We start from the raw sequence: 13,368 nt of genomic DNA, 5'->3' as shown, positions 1-13,368 counted from the left end.
TTTGTCACATGCTTTAGTAAACAACAGTTGTAGACTAACAGTAAAATGCTTATTTACAGGTCCTTCCCAACAATGCAGAGAGAAAGAAAATAGAGAAATAATAGAAAAGTAATAACACGTAATAATAAACGTAATAATAAATACACAATGATCAAATCTAAGTTTATTTGTCACGTGCGCTGAATACAACAGATGTAGACCTTACAGTGAAATGCTTACTTACAGGCTCTAACCAATAGTGCGGGGAAAAAAGTTATGTGTGTGTGTGTGTGTGTGTGTGTGTGTGTGTAGGTAAGTAAAGAAATAAAACAACAATAAAAAGACATTTGAAATAAGAGTAGCAAGGCTATATACAGACACCGGTTAGTCAGGCTTATTGAGGCTGTATGTACATGTAGGTATGGTTAAAGTGACTACGCATATATGATGAACAGAGAGTAGCAGTAGCGTAAAAATAGGGGTTGGCGGGTGGTGGGACACAATGCAGTTAGCCCGGTTAGCCAATGTGCGGGAGCACTGGTTGGTCGGGCCAATTGAGGTAGTATGTACATGAATGTATAGTTAAAGTGACTATGCATATAAGATAAACAGAGTGTAGCAGCAGCATAAAGGAGGGGTTGGGGGGGGGGGGGGGCGGGGGGGCGGACAATGCAAATAGTTCGGGTAACCATTTGGTTACCGGTTCAGGAGTCTTAGAGCTTGGGGGTAAAAACTGTTGAGAAGCCTTTTTGTCCTAGACTTGGCACTCCGGTACCTCTTGTCATGCGGTAGTAGAGAGAACAGTCCATGACTGGGGTGGCTGGGGTCTTTGACAATTTTTAGGGGGAGTAACGATAACTTGGCTATATACTGTCAACAGGGTACCATTATCGAGTCGATGTGCAGGGGTACAAGGTAATTTAGGTAGATATGTAAATATAACTAGGGATAAAGTGACTAGGTAACAGGATAGATAATAAACAGTAGCTGCAGTGTATGTGATGAGTCAAAAAAATTTATGCAGATTGTCCAGGTAGCTATTTGGTTAACTATTTAACTAACTCTTTAAAAGTCCTATGGCTTGAGGGTAGAAGCTGTTCAGGGTCCTGTTGGTTCCAAACTTGGTGCATCGGTTCTGCTTGCCATGCGGTAGCAGAGAGAACAGTCTATGACTTGGGTGGCTGGAGTCTTTGACAATTATTTGGGCCTCCCTCTGACACCGCCTGGTATAGAGGTCCTGGATGGCAGGAAGCTCGGCCTCAGTGATGTAATGGGCCGTACACACTACTCTCTGTAGTGCCTTGCAGCCTCTGACCTCCTTATAGGCTGTCTCATTGTTGTCAGTGATCAGACCTACCACCGTCAAGTCATCAGCAAACTTAATGATGGTGTTGGAGTTGTGTCAAGCAGTCGTGGGTGAACAGAGACTACAGGAGGGGACTAAGCAGGCACCCCTGAGGACACCCATGTTGAGGGTCAGCGTGGCGGATTTGTTGTTGCCACATGGGGGGCGGCCCGTCAGGAAGTCCAGGATCCAGTTGTAGAGGGAGGTGTTCAATCCCAGAGTCCTTTTGCTTAGTGATGAGCTTGGAGGACACTATGATGTTGAATGCTGAGCTGTAGTCATTGAACAGCATTCTCACATAGGTGTTCCTCTTGTCCAGGTGGGAGAGGGCAGGTTGGAGATTGCATCATCTGTGGATCTGATGGGGAGGTATGCAAATTGGGGTGGGTCCAGGGTGTCTGGGATAATGGTGTTGATGTTAGCCATGACCAGCCTTTCAAAGCATTTCATTGCTACAGATGTGAGTGCTATGGGGTGATAGTCATTTAGACGGGTTACTTTAGCGTTCTTGGTCACAGGAACTATGGTGGTCTGCTTGAAACATGTAGGTATTACAGACTGGGTCAGGTTGAGGTTGAGGTTGAAAATGTCAGTGAAAACACTTGCCAGCTGGTCAGCGCATGCTCTGACTACGCATTCTGGTAATCCGTCTGGCCCTGCGGCCTTGTGAATGTTAACCTGTTTAAAGGTCTTATTCACATCGCTACGGAGAGCATGATCACACAGTCATCCAGAACAGCGGGTGCTATCATGCATGGTTCAGGGTTGCTTGCCTCGAAGTGAGCATAGAAGGCATTTAGCTCGTCTGGTAGGCTCGTGTCACTGGGCAGTTAATGTCTGGGTTTCTCTTTGTAATTCATGATAGTTTGCCCTGCCACATCCGATGAACATCAGACCGACGTAGTAGGATTCAATCATAGTTCTGTATTGATACTTTACCTGTTTGATGGCTCATCGAAGGTCATAGCAGGATTTCTTATAAACGTTCGGACTGGTGTCCCACTCTGTAAAAGCGGCAGCTCTAGCCGTTAGCTCAGTGTGTATGTTGCCTGTAATCCATGGCTTTTGGTTGGGATATGTATTAACGGTCGCGGAGGGGGGGGGTTGCGTCGTCGATGCACTTATTAATGAAGCCGGTGACTGATGTGGTAAACTCCGCAATGCCATCGGATGTGCTAGCGAAACAGTCTTGTAGCTTACCATCCACTTCATCGGACCGCTTCCGTATTAAGCGCATCACTGGTACTTCCTGTTTAAGTTTTTGCTTGTGAGCAGAAATCAAGAGGATAGAGTTATGGTCAGATTTGCCAGATGGATGGCAAGGGAGAGCTTTGTATGCGTTTCTGTGTGTGGAGTAAAGGTCATCTAGAGTTTTGTCGCCTCTAGTTGCACAGGTGACATGCTGGTAGAAATGAGGTAAGACGGAGTTCAGTTTCCCTGCAATAAAATCACTGTCCCCTAGGAGCGCCACCTCTGAATGAGCATTTCCCTGTTTACTTATGGCCTTATGCAGCTCATTGAGTGTGGTCTTAGTGCCAGCATCGGTTTGTAAATAGACAGCTATTAGACACCAGGATGGGGTAGTGGTGGTGATGGTGTGGTTTCGGGTTAATGGTGTGTGGTAGAAAATAAACAATGGAGCTTGTAGGGAGCAACCCTGCATGCCGGGCATGGTTACGAGTATTGATGACAGCTCACTTTTGCTCGCATTGAATGTCTTAAAGATGCAGGCCCTCTATTACTGCAGAAAAGTAGCACCCAACAATTTCTGTTTTTCAGATCACACAAATGTCTCATTGACAGGGCTTTAGGAAAGTAAGACTGTCTGTTGGGACTGGGTAGAGGTTCCCACCATATAGGAAGGTCAAAGTGACACCGGAGAAGTACTCAAGTCCATTCCAAGTTTGCAGTTTTTAGATGCCTGTGTCTCTGCCCGCTCTACCACAGTGCACGGATGAAGAAATGCCTTGTTGAAGGGGGGCGTTAGGACGCTCTCCACACAATTCCAAACCAAACGGCTTCATGCCAATATGACTGCCTACAATGTGATTGATTATCTTACACTTTACTATTTACCTGATGTTTACGTTGAGAAAAGAGGTAAGATTGTTATTACACAATAAATATCTAGTATTTACTATTCTGTTTGTTTGTGATTAATTCAAATAAGTAATATTTAGGTAGTAGCAACAACCCAGCAGCAGGACCGCTACCTTTAGCTACCAACTGTCTAGAATTCCTCAAAGTAGGATACTATTATGTATTTTAATAAATACTAGGCAAACACCCTGTATCTCTACTGGCAGTTTAGTTTATGAGCTTACAGAGACAGCATACAGTATGAACACATGCCTGTATTGCAGTTGTCACAAATCCATAAAACGTGACTCCAGAGTCTAAGGTCACCCAACCATCATATTCTTAGAAAAAAAACAACACTAATCCAAATGGATTGCTAGACGGACCAAGCGAGAATCATGTTTCTGTGAAAACATATTCTGTTTTCAGGGACCCATTACAACCACAAGGCACCAGCCCTTAATATAGTTCTCTGTAGACAACCAAAGGAGCCTGTTTGCTAACCCTTCAACAGACCTGGTGTCCCAAGGAGGCCGGGTTAAATACAACCCAATGAGCTCCTTGTTGTCAGGGCAGGTGACTAAAGAGAGGCCGTGTGTCTGCTCAGATTTGTCAGCCATCCAAACCGCTACCAATGTTTTTCATTGCTTCCCAACTTAATCCTAGACCTAGAGGTATGTGGCCTTTGTGGAATGGCTCAATCCGAGGCAATTCATGACATTCGTCACAGTTACAGCATGTATAAAAGGTGCAGGGAAATGTTTGCATGCTATCTCCTTCAACATTACATTACAATAATGAATATCGATAATTTAAAAAAAGTAAAATATCAAGTAATTAGAAGAAGGTAGTATGCAAATAATAAACTGATATGTACATAATAGGATGTACAGAATAGATACTGAATGTGCTATGTCAAGTATAACTGTATTTACAAATATAAAGTGGGTAGTGTATTGGCAGTGCAGTTAAATCAACAGTATATACTAGGTAAGCAGCGTTGAATATCAGTGTGTCAAATAGGGGGTGCTTATATTTGTCCTGTTTCACTGCATGTACAAGTGAGAGGTGGAAATGTGTTTTTTTTCATATCCCAACTCCCCCTGAGACACCCTTGGAGAGTGGGGTCATAGCCAGAGATCAGCCATTATTGACGGCGACCCTGGAGCAATTATGGTTAAGTGCCTTGCTCAAGGGCAGATCAACAGATGTTCCACTTTGTCGGCTCAGGGATTCAAACTAGCAACCTTTCGGTTACTGGCCCAACGCTCGCAATGCAAATAGTCTTGCTTTCATACCTTATACGTGCAATCTTTGGAAAATAAAATCGATGACCTACGCGGAAGATGAAACACTACTGTAGCTTAGCATCTGCTAACCCTAGGCTACCTGCCATAGTTGTGCGTGTAAGTTTTGGATGTGGGGAGAGTCAGTACAAATAGTCTCTAGGTGTAGATAGTCTTTAAAGATGGAATCGGCAGTAGGGGGGAACAGCGTCACTGGCCACCCCACATCGTTGTTATTGCAGTACATATTGTTCTCTTCTATCGCGCGTGCAATAATGTGTGTTTGTTTGTTGTTTGCAGTAAGTTCTTTGTTGTTGTGATATGGCAAACGGACGTGGCAGCTTTAAAGAGCAACCCCACCACTTTTCGACCTCATTTTCAGTATCTCCAGCACAATACCAGTGTAAACATGTGTGAAAACGGCGCATTTCTAAGATTTGTAGAAAGAAATATAAAGTTACAAAGTTTTACCCGATGACATCTTCAAAAGTGAAAACATTTTCAAACAGTGATTTTCAAACACTATGAGATTCGTGGTGGCGTGGGGAGCAGGAAAATACCCTCCCTCTGGATAGAAACTCATTGTAAGTTTTGAAAATCACTGTTTTCTACTTTTAAGCATAGCCTGCGATGCCACGGGGAAGCATGTTTTAGGACCGTTCATTTCTTTTTTAACAACAGGTCATAGAAACGCGCCGTTTTCACATATTTAGACACTGGTTTGGCGCCGGAGATGATGAATATGAGGTTGAAAAGTGGTGGAATTGCCCTTTAAGGTGCAAATAGTCTCAGGTGTGCACCTGAGCAAGTAGACAGCTAGGGTTAGCTGTTCAGGAGTCTGATGGCCTGGTGGTAGAAGTGAATTGAAATTCCAATTCCAGAATGGAGAAGTGCCATGTCAAAATTGATGATTGAAGTAACTATCATTAGAGAAATGGGGAGTGTTCTGTTGTTCTTTTTGAGGGTAAGGTGGGCAAAGGGAAATCTAACAAAAAACCAAACAAAAGTTGGATTTGATTTCTTGAATAAAACAAGTAAACAAAAATGATTATACAAACACTATACAAGTAGCAATTGTCATGCAAATGTCTTGTAACATTACGCTTATCACCCACACATTATAGGCTCCAGTACCAGGTCCCATACAACCATACCAGGATCCATATCAGATTACCTTTACACCTAGTATCTACCCTCCCTTTGGAAATCCCCTGTCCAGCTCCAGCCTTGACCCCATTGGCTGACTAGCTGATAAATGCATAGTGACAGATGGTAAAGCGGTCGGACTCATCATGCCTGTTCACCAGGCTTCCTCTGGAGCCTCGCAGGGTGTCAGGCTCCCACCGGCCCGTTCTGATGTTACAGGTACAGGGTTCGGAGGCCATCCGTCAGCTACCCAACACCTCCATGCCTGTACAACACTCCTATCCCTGTTATGTTCTCTCCTATGTGTGTGAAGTGTGAACCCACAGCCACTGTTAACATGACCCAGTAGAGAAAAGCTCCAGTATCAGTCAAAGCTGCTGAGGGTAGGACGGCTCATAATAATGGCTGGAACGGCATCAAACGCATAGAAACCACTAAGTCAGTTAACAACAAATTCTTATTTACAATGACAGCCTACCCCGGCCAAACCCTAATCCGGAGAACTCTGGGCCCCCGGACAACGCTGGGCCAATTGTGTGCCGCCCTATCGAACTCCCAATCACAGCCGGTTGTGATACAGCCTGGAATCAAACCAGGGTCTGTAGTGGCGCCTCTAGCACTGAGATGCTGTGCCTTAGACCGCTGCCCCGTGTGTTGGGTTGTTATCTTTGTTCTAGGCCTTTTGTATTTTAGCTTACAGCTGTTTCACTTTCTCTATCTGTCTGTCTCGCTCTCTGATATGCCACAGGCATATCATGAACCATCAGGCTTTTTTGGATTTGAATACAGCCCCATATACTGTATGTGTGCCTTGCCTATGAATTGAGATGAGAGATATGGCCAATCTAGGAAGCCTCATGTCTGGATGCGTTATTGGCTGCTAAAGAAGATGTCTTGCCTTGCCTCCCGATAGCTGATAGCTTTTACAGGGCTTTTCACAAGACATCTTAGAGCCTGTACTGACCCATAGCAGAGTATGACCTATGAGCTCTAACTAAATCACTGGGTGAATACAGCGCTGTGTTGAATACCTTGAGGTATTAGGCAATGGCTATAATTATCACCTTGGAAATGTATGTAGTGAAGCTGTACACAGTGAAGACCCATTGTACGGTTAAAATACACTAAAGCAGTGTTTGTATGTAGACATATTGTGTTTTGAGAGGTTTTGTGAGGAGAAAAATGAGAAAATTATCAATCATGACAAATCACTGATCGAGTGAAAGTCTGCACTGTGTGTATTAGTGAGTGAGTGAGTGAGTGAGTGTGTGTGTGTGTGTGTGGTGTGCGTGTGTGTGTGTGTGTGTGTGTGTGTGTGTGTGTGTGTGTGTGTGTGTGTGTGTGTGTGTGTGTGTGTGTGTGTGTGTGGGTGGGTGGGTGGGTGGGTGGGTGGGTGGGTGGGTGCGTGCGTGCGTGCGAATTCTAGGGTACCAGTTCCTTGTTAACGACCCGCAGAGGACTTGGAACCATTTACGATTAACGGCCAACATGATTTACCACCTGCTGTTTTAACAAGCTGACTCCAAAAGTAACTGTATCTACTCTCCAAGACTTGCACTGACCAGCCCGCCTGTCTAAAATAGCGCTCTAAATTTACCCTGTTTCAGTGGGGGAAGGAAGGTTTAGCCTTGGTCACAGCATGGAATGGTGTTTTTTAATGGAATGAGGTCCGCATAGATAGACGGTCAGGTAAATATACTTGGTACTAGACAGCCGAAGCAAACAAGTGACAGATATATAGACAGGCAGATGGGCAGACAGACAGAAATATACAGACGGTAGAAATCATTTGGATTATGCAAGAGGGGCCGGAGTTATTCAGATGCAGAGCTGACATAACTGGGGCTTCGCCCACTTTGCTTCTCTTCCCTGGCGGCTGGGTACCTCTCTGGTTACCTAGATACCCAGTGTACATTACACGGTTGGCCACCATTGCCTTGCAGAGCCATGGAGATTCTACAACTGTACCTCTTTGTTGGATACCCACCCTGACTCCTCAAAGGCAGCTTTGCCCTTATCGCTCGTGGGCCTTATCAATTTATTCCTTCCTTCCTTTCTTCCTGGCTTAGAATTCAATCAGATATGCATTAGCCGACAACTGCATAGCTGAGGGTGTCAGAGGTGAAACTGCTTTAGAGCTGTCAAATTCACAAGCGGCTCCTGGCATTATACCTAAAGCGGACATTGCCATTGCATTAAGACAAATCCCATGCAGCCTTTATTTACGAGTTCGAACACTGGATTGTGGGATGTAATCTACACCTTGATCAGGCTGATTAAATCCTCATTATTTTGTTTAATGATTTTCAATTTGATTTATTTCTGTAAACGTTACACTATTTCTAACGCGAGTGGGACGGGTGTGGCTTCGTGACAATGATCACAAGAGCAGCTGCTCAACAATTTGAGAGCTCCAACGCAGTTCCACCTCCGACACCACCAAAACATCTGTTATGCCGCTTGATCTGATTGCATCTATGCCTTACTTACCTTAAGCTTATCTCTGATCAACCAGGAGTTTGCAACCAGGAGTGCGCGTTTCAGTAATTTGGCATTAAATCTGTCATCCAGATATCAGAGATACAAACCAGATCAATGAGATCTGTGTAGTACTGAGTAGGGCCACTCTCTGACCGTGACATGACCAGTGCTGTAACTCTTGGCAGGGATGAGTACGCAATATGAGTATGCAGCTGTTGAATCTCGGAATGGAGTGTTGATTATGTCTGGTCGTCAACACTGACACACACGCACGGCACTATTCAATTTAAACCAGTGTTGTGATCAAACTATTTATGAAGCAAATCTACAAACTGACCCACTGGTTCAATTTATAGAGTTACATAATTTAAGAAAATAATAATACATTTTACTGTAAAATAACGAATTCTGTCACCTGTCACAAACATGGCACATTATCTCAAAACCATATGAATCATATTAGCTTATTGTCTAATAAGGGTTTTTTCAATCACTTTGGTGCAATTTTCACAAGTATATGGTACATTTTCACAACTCTAAGCACAAACATCTAAACAGATAATCCAAATTGCTCATGTTTCAAAACTCAAAACTTTCAATTTTTTCAAATAAATCTTTCTATTTGGATACATATTCAATCTAAGTATCTGCTTTTCAAAATGCAATATTCGCTTTACTTTTGATATGATTGTCTTGTTATTTGTTAACAATACAATTAACTTTAACAATACAATTAACTATCTTTTAATCAAAGTGCTCAAAACTGATACTGAACCAAAATGATGTAGTGCGTTCGGAAAATATTCAGACCCCTTGACTTAATCCACATTTTGTTATGTTACAGCCTTATTCTAAAATTGATTAAATCGTTTTTTCCCCTCATCAATCTACACACAATATTCCATAATGACATAGTAAAAACAGGTTTAGACATTTTTGAAAATGTATTACAAATAAAAAACTGCAGTATCACATTTACATAAGTATTCAGACCCTTTACTCAGTACTTTGTTGAAGCACCTTTGGCAGCGATTACAGCCTCGAGTCTTCTTGGGTATGACGCTACAAGCTTGGCACACCAGTATTTGGTGAGTTTCTCCCATTCTTCTCTGCAGATCCTCTCAAGCTCTCTCAGGTTTGATGGGGAGTGTTGCTGCACAGCTATTTTCAGGTCTCTCCAGAGATGTTCAATCGGGTTCAAGTCTGGCTCTGGCTGGGCCACTCGAGGACATTCAGAGACTTGTCCCAAGTCACTCCTGCGTTTTGTTAGATCAAATCAAATCAAGTTTATTTTATATAGCCCTTCGTACATCAGCTAATATCTCGAAGTGCTGTACAGAAACCCAGCCTAAAACCCCAAACAGCAAGCAATGCAGGTGTAGAAGCACGGTGGCTAGGAAAAACTCCCATGAAAGGCCAAAACCTAGGAAGAAACCTAGAGAGGAACCAGGCTATGAGGGGTGGCCAGTCCTCTTCTGGCTGTGCCGGGTGGAGATTATAACAGAACATGGCCAAGATGTTCAAATGTTCATAAATGACCAGCATGGTCAAATAATAAATCAGGAGTAAATGTCCGTTGGCTTTTCATAGCTGATCATTAAGAGTATCTCTACCGCTCCTGCAGTCTCTAGAGAGTTGAAAACAGCAGGTCTGGGACAGGTAGCATGTCCGGTGGACAGGTCACCGGATGGTTCCATAGCCGCAGGCAGAACAGTTGAAACTGGAACAGCAGCAAGGCCAGGTGGACTGGGGACAGCAAGGAGTCATCATGCCCGGTAGTCCTGACGCATGGTCCTAGGGCTCAGGTCCTCCGAGAGAGAGAGAGAGAGAGAGAGAGAGAGAGAGAGAGAGAGAGAGAGAGAGAGAGAGAGAGAGAGAGAGAGAGAGAGAAAGAAAGAAAGAAAGAGAGAAGGAGAGAATTAGAGAGAGCATACTTAAATTCACACAGGACACCGGATAAGACAGGAGAAGTACTCCAGATATAACCAACTGACCCTAGCCCCGCGACACATAAACTACTGCAGCATAAATACTGGAGGCTGAGACAAGAGGGGTCAGGAGACACTGTGGCCCCATCCGATGATACCCCCGGACAGGGCCAAACAGGAAGGATATAACCCCACCCACTTTGCCAAAGCACAGCCCCCGCACCACTAGTTGTGTGTTTAGGGTCGTTGTCCTGTTGGAAGGTAAATATTCGCCCCGCTCTGGAGCAGGTTTTCATCAAGGATCTCTCTGTACTTTGCTCCGTTCATCTTTCCCTCGATCCTGACTAGTCTCCCAGTCCCTGTCGCTGAAAAACATCCCCACAGCATGATGCTGCCACCACCATGTTTCACCATAGGATGGTGCCAGGTTTCTGGAGCTCTGTCAGAGTGACCATCGGGTTCTTGGTCACCTCCTTGACCAAGGCCCTTCTCCCTAGATTGTTCAGTTTGGCCGGGCGGCCAGCTCTAGGAAGAGTCTTGGTGCTTCCAAACCTCTTCCATTTAAGAATGATGGAGGCCACTGTGCTCTTGGGGACCTTCAATGCTGCAGAAATATTTTGGTACCCTTCACCCAGATCTGTGCCTCGACACAATCCTGTCTTGGAGCTCTATGGACAATTCCTTTGACCTCATGGCTTGGTTTTTGCCCTGACATGCACTGTCAACTGTGGGACCTTATCTAGACAGGTGTGTGCCTTTCCAAATCATTTCCATTCAATTGAATTTACCACAGATGGACTCCAATCAAGTTGTAGAAACATCTCAAGGTTGATCAAAGGAAACAGGATGCACCTGAGTTCAATTTCGAGTCTCAAAGCAAAGGGTTTGAATACCTATGTAAATAAGGTATTTCTGTTGTTTTTATACATTTGCTAAAATGTCTCAAAACTTTTTTTCGCTTTGTCATTATGGGGTATTGTGTGTAGATTGATGAAGATAAAAATGTATGTAATTAATTTTAGAATAAGGTTGTAACGTAAGAAAATGTGAAAAAATACAAGAGGTCTGAATACTTTCCGAATACACATACATAGTTTGATAACTGCTGAACACTGTACATATGTATATTTTCACCACATAGATGTATCAATCTGACATCAACATAAACTACATGACCAGAATTATGTGGACACCTGCTCGTCGAACATCTCATTCCAAAATCATGGGCATTAATATGGAGTTGGTCCCCCCTTTCCACTAGATGTTGGAACATTGCTGCTGAGACATGCATCCATTCAGCCACAAGAGCATTAGTGACGTTGTGCACTGATGTTGGGCAATTAGGCCTGGCTCGCAGTCGGCGTTCCAATTCAAAGGTGTTCAATGGGGTTGAGGTCAGGGCTCTGTGCAGGCTAGTCATGTTTTTCCACACGATCTCGACAAACCATTTCTGTATGGACCTAGCTTTGTGCATGGGGGCATTGTCATACTGAAACAGGAAAGGGCCATCCCCAACTTTTGCCACAAAGATGGAAGCACAGAATCGTCTGGAATGTCATTGTATACTGTAGTGCTAATGTTTCCCTTCACTGGAACTAAGGGGCCAAGCCCGAACAACTTTACAGTTGGCACTATTTATTGGGGCAGTTAGCGTCCTCCTGGCATCCCGCAAAACCAGATTTGTCCGTCGGACTGCCAGATGGTGAAACGTTATTCATCACTCTAGAGAACGTGTTTCCACTGCTCCAGAGTTCAATGGCGGCGAGCTTTACACCACTCCAGCCGACGCTTGGCGTTGCGCATGGTGATCTTAGGCTTGTGTGCGGCTGCTCGGCCTTGGAAACCCATTTCATGAAGTTCCTGACGAACAGTTATTGTGCTGACGTTGCTTCCAGAGGCAGTTTTCTAACTCTGTAGCGAGCTTCAGCACTTGGCGGCCCCGTTCTGTGAGCTTGTGTTCCCTACCACTGTCCAGCCGTTGTTGCTCCTAGACATTTCCACTTCACAATAACAGCACTTACAGTTGACCGGTGAAGCTCTAGCAGGGCAGATATTTGACGAACTGACTTGTTGGAAAGGTGGCATCTTATGACGGTGTCACATTGAAAGTCACTGAGCTCTTCAGTTAGGCCATTGACCTGATTGCATGGCTGTATGCTTGATTTTAAACACCTGTCTGCAATGGGTGTGGATGAAATAGACGAATCCACTTGAAGGGGTGTCCACATACTTTTGTATATGTAGTGGATGCTGGAAGGTAAAACCAAATCATATATGGATGTGGCTGTAAATACTACACCCTTCTCCATCAGCCAGTGGGCTTCAATAGGACAAAGTGGAAAGAGTCACTCTATTTTGAATTATAGAGTAGTGTACATTGCATTGCTGAAATACCTGGCTTGTATATAACAATATATTTCAATCATTATGTTGTATGCTACAGAAGGCTACTGTAAATTACAGTGTTTTCACGTTAGGCAATACACTTGGACTATCCATTCAAATTGACTGAACATCAAATTTCCATAAGTTCTATTCCATGTATGATCAAGTTTTGTTGGTGGAGTTTAAACACTTGATTGATGTATATATCATAAAAGAGTGTAATTGTCTTTAGGACAGCTGTTTTTAGTCAAGACTTTCGTGTGTTTAACGTAATATGTAATTGTTGAACTGTATGTGTGTTTTAATAGTTCCGTTTAATGTTGTGCTAGTGTATGTAAGTTGTTTGGTCTGAAACGTTGTTTCCCCCTGCTGCTATTGGACCAGGTCTCTCTTGGAAAAGAGATGTCAATGAGAAAAACCTGTATAAATAAAGGTCAAATAAAATCAAATAAAAAAAGGTGTGATCATTGAAGACATCTTTCACAAAGTAATCAAATGAAAGAAATGAAAGAAACATAACGATTAGCAGGCACTAGTTTGCATCAAGTATGTCTTGAGTCTTTGGACATACTTTAGGTGCTCATAGAAATCGCAGTAAATATCGTCATTGTTCATGAACCTGGGGAAAACCATTTTGGCATGGCGAAATCAAGCCTGACATACTGTAGGTCAGGAACGATGTCATCACATGCCTCATCCATGACCTGAAGGAGGATGGTACGCTCATGGGTCTGGTAAC

The sequence above is a fragment of the Salvelinus fontinalis genome, chromosome 36 (genome assembly GCF_029448725.1).
Source record: "Salvelinus fontinalis isolate EN_2023a chromosome 36, ASM2944872v1, whole genome shotgun sequence".
Lineage (NCBI taxonomy): Eukaryota > Metazoa > Chordata > Actinopteri > Salmoniformes > Salmonidae > Salvelinus > Salvelinus fontinalis.
This window is presented reverse-complemented; position numbering follows the sequence as displayed.